The sequence below is a fragment of the Balaenoptera acutorostrata genome, chromosome X, assembly GCF_949987535.1.
Source record: "Balaenoptera acutorostrata chromosome X, mBalAcu1.1, whole genome shotgun sequence".
Lineage (NCBI taxonomy): Eukaryota > Metazoa > Chordata > Mammalia > Artiodactyla > Balaenopteridae > Balaenoptera > Balaenoptera acutorostrata.
Genome location: NC_080085.1, coordinates 113,220,866 through 113,226,823, shown reverse-complemented (window position 1 = coordinate 113,226,823; position 5,958 = coordinate 113,220,866).

Here is a 5,958-nt window from a genome sequence, read left to right as displayed (position 1 = left end):
GCGCAGCCCCGGCGCAGCGCGCCCATTGGTCTCCGCGGAGCTTGCGCCGCGCCGGAAGAGCGCAGCCGCGCGCCCATTGGTCTCCGCGGAACTTGCGCCGCGCCGGAAGAGTGCTGTCGCGCGCCCATTGGTCTCCGCGGAGCTTGCGCCGCGCCGGAAGAGCGCAGCCGCGCTGGGGGCGCGGCGCCTGCGCACTAGGTCGAGAAGCGGCTTTCCTGATTTGGTGAACTCGTACCTTCAGAGTTTTTCCCTGCTCCCTCCCTTCCTTCCTCTGTGAAATTGGGCAAGAGTGCGAGCCTGGTCTGTTACAGGACTCCTAGCTCTTGGACGACGCCTGGCCTTGATTGGGTTAGCTATAAATGTTTGCTGAATTAAGACTGAAAAAGGTGCCTGATACGGCGACTTGAGGCCCAGCGTTCGCTCCCAGGGCTAATTCCCACTCCATCCTTCATTCCCAGCCGATTACTTACACGCACACCCCCATCAAATCATCCCTGTTCAGGAGTGACGGCAGAAAAGTGAAGAAGATATGTGAGGGGGTAAATCCTTTTTGTCTCTCAAATTCCAATGCATAAGCAACTGACAAGTGTGCTTCCATAGGCTGAATTGAATACCCAGATTTGTGTGAAAGCTGCTACCCCTTTTCCATAGTCACTCTCCTACTCAAGCGGGAGGTAGAAATTCATATTGTTAAATTAATAGCTAACAGTTGAGCAGAAAATGCTAGATTGTGTGCTAATCAATTTACATGCGTTGGCCCTCTATCCTCGTAACAACCCCGTGAAGTCTATAGATAAAATTATCCTCCCCATTTTGTAGAAGAAACTGAGGTTTAAATGAGTTAAAGAGCTTGAAAGGTACTCTCTCTCTACCCATCAGGTCTGGCTGATTCATCAATCCTTACTGAGCATCTGTATTTGTCCTGTACAGAAAGTCTGTAGACAGGATTGTAAGGTTGGGTTCTCTGCCTTCAAAGAGCTATAATATCATCGAGGAGACAGGGTATATCTGCTTGATAGATTTTACTACAGAAATAATCAGGAACATGTAGAAGAGGTGGTGGCATATAATGTGTGAATAAACCATACTGAAGATTTGAATCCATCTTGCATATGTGGACATCAGTATCTGGTCTCAGATCATGCATGGTCTAAAAGTGAAATTCCAGAGCTGTGTAGTTCTCTGTGTAGGCCTAGCTCAGAGCCCCAGAAACTAGGCACTTCATAAAAGTACTTTGATGATGATGGTGATGATGACAACTGTACCCTCAGTGGTTCACGATGTACCCAATGTCTTGCCAAGAAGCAGAACAGAGGCTGCCCATAAATGACAGTTTCTCTTCATTCATTCTGTGTCTCTTCCCCTCCCCTACTCCAACCCAGCTATTCATTAACTTTGTAGAATTACTTTGGCAATGAAAACTAAACAGTGACAGATTGCATATGGGTTTTATCTGCTCCTAGAAACCTTAGGTTGCTTAGTTGTAGGGTTGAAGTAGTCACTGCAAAGTGGTAAACTAGCATGCAGTATTATCTGGCTGGATTCTTCAGGCAACTGTGAAATGAGAGAATTGGAGCAATACCTGGGCCTCAGTCATCAGAGTTCAAAAGGAAGGTGAAGCAAAAGAGGAGAATAAGATGAACGAAATAATAGCCACCTTGGATGGCAAACGCTGGTCCTCCTCTCAGACATTAAATTCAGAGGGTCCTCTGGATTCCCATCCCCTTTCCACTCAGACTTATGGAAATCTCTAGGCATCATCTTACCTGCCAATTCCTACCAATTGGAAGCACATCCATGGAGATGTCCCAGGCAAACTGGGAAGATTTTTAGCTCTCCCAGCTTCTACTCCTTTCTCCACCAATAACATTCATTTAGCACCCATTGCATGCAGAGCTCATTTCTAGGTTCAGTGGGTAATGCTAAGGAAACTGAAGGCAGTCCCCACATTCAAGGAAAAGCTGAACAATATATCTAGCCAAATTCATCTCTCCACTTCCCACCACCACACCACATCCCAAAACAGCCTTCCCTCACATCAAAACAGCCTTCCCTCCTGACTTCTCGATTTCAGGCAATGTTATCACCATTTTCCTGGTTGCCCAGGTTCAAAAACAGGGATGTCATACTTCAGTCTTCCCTATTACTCATCCAAAAATATATATCCAATCACCAATTCCCAATAATTGTGCCACTGCAGTGTCTATAAAACACATCCTGTCTACTCTCAGTGGTGTTCCGAGTCATTGTCACATGCCTCCCAGCTCTTTCAGTACTCTTATAACTGCCCCAGCCCCTATTCTCCAGTCTTTTCTCCCACTGCGCCTCACCATGAAGCCTCAACTTCAGCCAGGCTCCACTTCTATCCATTCCCTCAAGGGCCCCTTTCATTATCCAATCCAGATACCTCTTCTGAGAGAGCCCCATATCCCTGGGCCACTCGCCTCTCTAACTGAAACCTGCCCAAGCTCCAAACTCTCATCAAGGCATCTCTCATGCAGGAAACCTTTCCTGACCTTGCCAGCCTGCAGTGATGGCTCTCGCTTCTGAACTCTGCAGCACTTCGCCCCTCTTTTATGTTCTCCCCCCAGAAAGACTGTGAGATCCTAGAAGGTAAAGACTGCATCTTTAAGCTCTCAGCACCTCAAACCTCAAACACTTTCCTGCACACATAGCAAGCACACAATACACTTATTGGTTAATGAAACTGAAAACACAACTATGGTTACCTTTAGGGAAACAGATGAAGGTAGGGGGAAAGAGGCTTTTATTTTCCCATTGTTCCCTTCTATACTGTTAGAATTTTCTTACCATTATCCAGCTATCTTACCTTTATCACATTTTTTTATTGCCATGTTATCTTGGCAGAAAGAGCATGATCTTAATTTTCTCGATTTGTCTTTTATTCATTCATTCAACAAATATTTATTGAGCAACTATTATATGCTAGACACTGTTCTAAGTGCTGGAGTTATAACAGTAAACAAGGCAAGTGGAATTCCTGTCCTTATGGAGTTTACATTCTTGTTGGGGAAGAAGGAAAACAGACATATAAATATACATTCGATGTTGATAAATGCTATGAAGGAAAAATAAAGCAGCATTAGGGGGCAGAGAGTGAGAGAGTGTTGGTATTTTATAAAGGGTGTCAGTCAAAGAAGCCCCCCTGATACAGTGACATGGAGGCAGAGATCTGCAAGGAGATGGGGAGCAAGCCATGGGGGTATCTGGGAGAAGACTGTTCTAGGTAGCAGGAACAGTACGTGCAAAGGTCCTGAGACAGGAGTGTGTTTGAGAAACAACAAGGAGGCCAGAGTGACTGGAGAGGAGCAGGCAAGGGAAAGAATGACAGATTTTTGTTTATTTAACAAAATCCAATTTAGTACCCACCATGTACCAGACATTGTTCTAGGTACTTTACACATATTAATTCATTTACTTCTGACAACAACCCTATGAAGGAGATACTGTAATCGCCATTTTGCCGATGAGGAAACTGAGGCATAGAGAGGTTAAGTCACTTACCCTAGGTCACACAATGGGAGAGCCAGGATAGTGTGGCTCCAAAGTCTGTACCCTTAGCCATTATGCACAGGATAAGCGGGGGTCAGGGGAGCAAATCAGGCATGGCCATGTTGGGTGGCAACTTTGGATTTAACTCAATGTGAGGTGAGAAACCACCGAAGGATTTTAGTCTGACTTACATTTTAGCAGGATCACTTTGGCCACAGATTGGAGGTGGCCAGGGGCGGGGAAGTGGGGGGGGAATGCCTAAGGTAGAAGCAGGAAGACTAGTTAGGAAGCTCTGCAATAATTCAGGCAAGAGATGTTGGTGGTTTGCCTCAGGGTGACAGCAAAGGAGGTGGTATTCCATGCTGGTATCTTTTTAAGCTAAAAAATATATTTAAAAAAATAAATAAGAACACATCTAACACCAACATAAAGTCATATCCTGTGTTTGCGAGTGTTTAGGTGCTGGGCTAGATGCTGGGGATACTACAGTGAACAAGACCACAAGACACCAGCTCACAATGTTGCCAGACAGTTACACATGTGAATAAATATAACACAAAAGGATGAGTGTCATAATGAAGACATGAGTGAAATGCTATTGGAACTAGATAAGGAATCGGTTAATTCTGATTGCTTGGGGTCAGAGGGAGCTGGGGATGGAAAGCAGATTGTCGTGTAAAGATACAGAAAGGCAGGTAATAGTTGAGCTGGACCTTGAAGGCAATCACCATGCAGGTGGAAGATAGGGGATGGGTGCCATGCAGAAAGAGCATTTCAAGCAGAGGAACCAGCAGAAGAACCACCAAAGGCAAAAGCATCAAAGTGTGAAAAGTGTATGGTGTATTTACAATGCCAAGACATGGAAGCAACCTAAGTGTCCATCAACAGATGAATGGATAAAGAAGATGTGGTATATATATATATATATATATACACAATGGAATACTACTCAGCCATAAAAAGAATGAGATAATTCCAAGTGCAGCAACATGGATGGACCTAGAGATTATCATACTAAGGGAAGTAATCCAGAAAGAGAAAGACAAATATTATATAGGTAAACAACAAGGACCTACTGTATAGCACAGGGAACTATATTCAATATCTTGTAATAACCCATAATGGAAAAGAATCTGAAAAAGAATATATATGTGTATATCATTCACTTTGCTGTACACCTGAAACTAACACAACATTGTAAATTAACTATACTTCAATTTTTAAAACGTGTATAGTATGACCAGGGGATGGAATGGGGGGCAGGGCATCCTATGAAGATGGAAGAGTTCAGGCCATTTTGTGAAGGGCCTTGTAGATGAAGCCAAGAAAGTTAGATTCCATTCTTTTACATGTAGCTGTCCAGTTTTCTCAGCACCACTTATTGAAGAGGCTGTCTTTTCTCCATTGTATATTCTTGCCTCCTTTATCAAAGATAAGGTGACCATATGTGCGTGGGTGTATCTCTGAGCTTTCTATCCTGTTCCATTGATCTATATTTCTGTTTTTGTGCCAGTACCATACTGTCTTGATTACTATAGCTTGGTAGTATAGTCTGAAGTCAGGGAGCCTGATTCCTCCAGCTCCATTTTTCTTTCTCAAGATTGCTTTGGCTATTCGGGGTCTTTTGTGTTTCCATACAAATTGTGAAATATTTTGTTCTAGTTCTGTGAAAAATGCTGTCCATCGACAGATGAATGGATAAAGAATATGTGGCACATATATACAATGGAATATTACTCAGCCATAAAAAGAAACGAAATTGAGTCATTTGTAGTGAGGTGGATGGACCTAGAGACTGTCATACAGAGGAAGTAAGTCAGAAAGAGAAAAACAAATACCGTACGCTAACACATATATATGGAATCTAAAAACAAAAAAATGGTTCTGAAGAACCTAGGGGCAGGACAGGAATTAAGACGCAGAGGACATAGAGAATGGACTTGAGGACATGGGGAGGGGGAAGGGTAAGCTGGGACGAAGTGAGAGAGTGGCATGGACATATATACACTACCAAATGTAAAATAGATAGCTAGTGGGAAGCAGCCACATAGCACAGGGAGATCAGCTTGGTGATTTGTGTCCACCTAAAGGGGTGGGATAGGGAGGGTGGGAGGGAGACACAAGAGAGAGGAGTTATGGGGATATATGTATACATATAGCTGATTCACTTTGTTATACAGCAGAAACTAACACACCATTGTAAAGCAATTATACTCCAATAAAGATGTTTTTTAAAAAGTCAGATTCCAGCCTGTAGGCAATGAGAGGTGATCATATGGCTCAGTCATTCAGTCATTCAGCCAACCAACAAGGCAGCTGCTTTTGTTGAGGACCTGCTATACGCAGATACTGCATTAGGTACTGAGAATACAAAGGTGAACATGCTCAGTCTCAAGGGAAAACATATATGTGGGGGGAAAAAATACAATCCCGGTATTCTCCCTT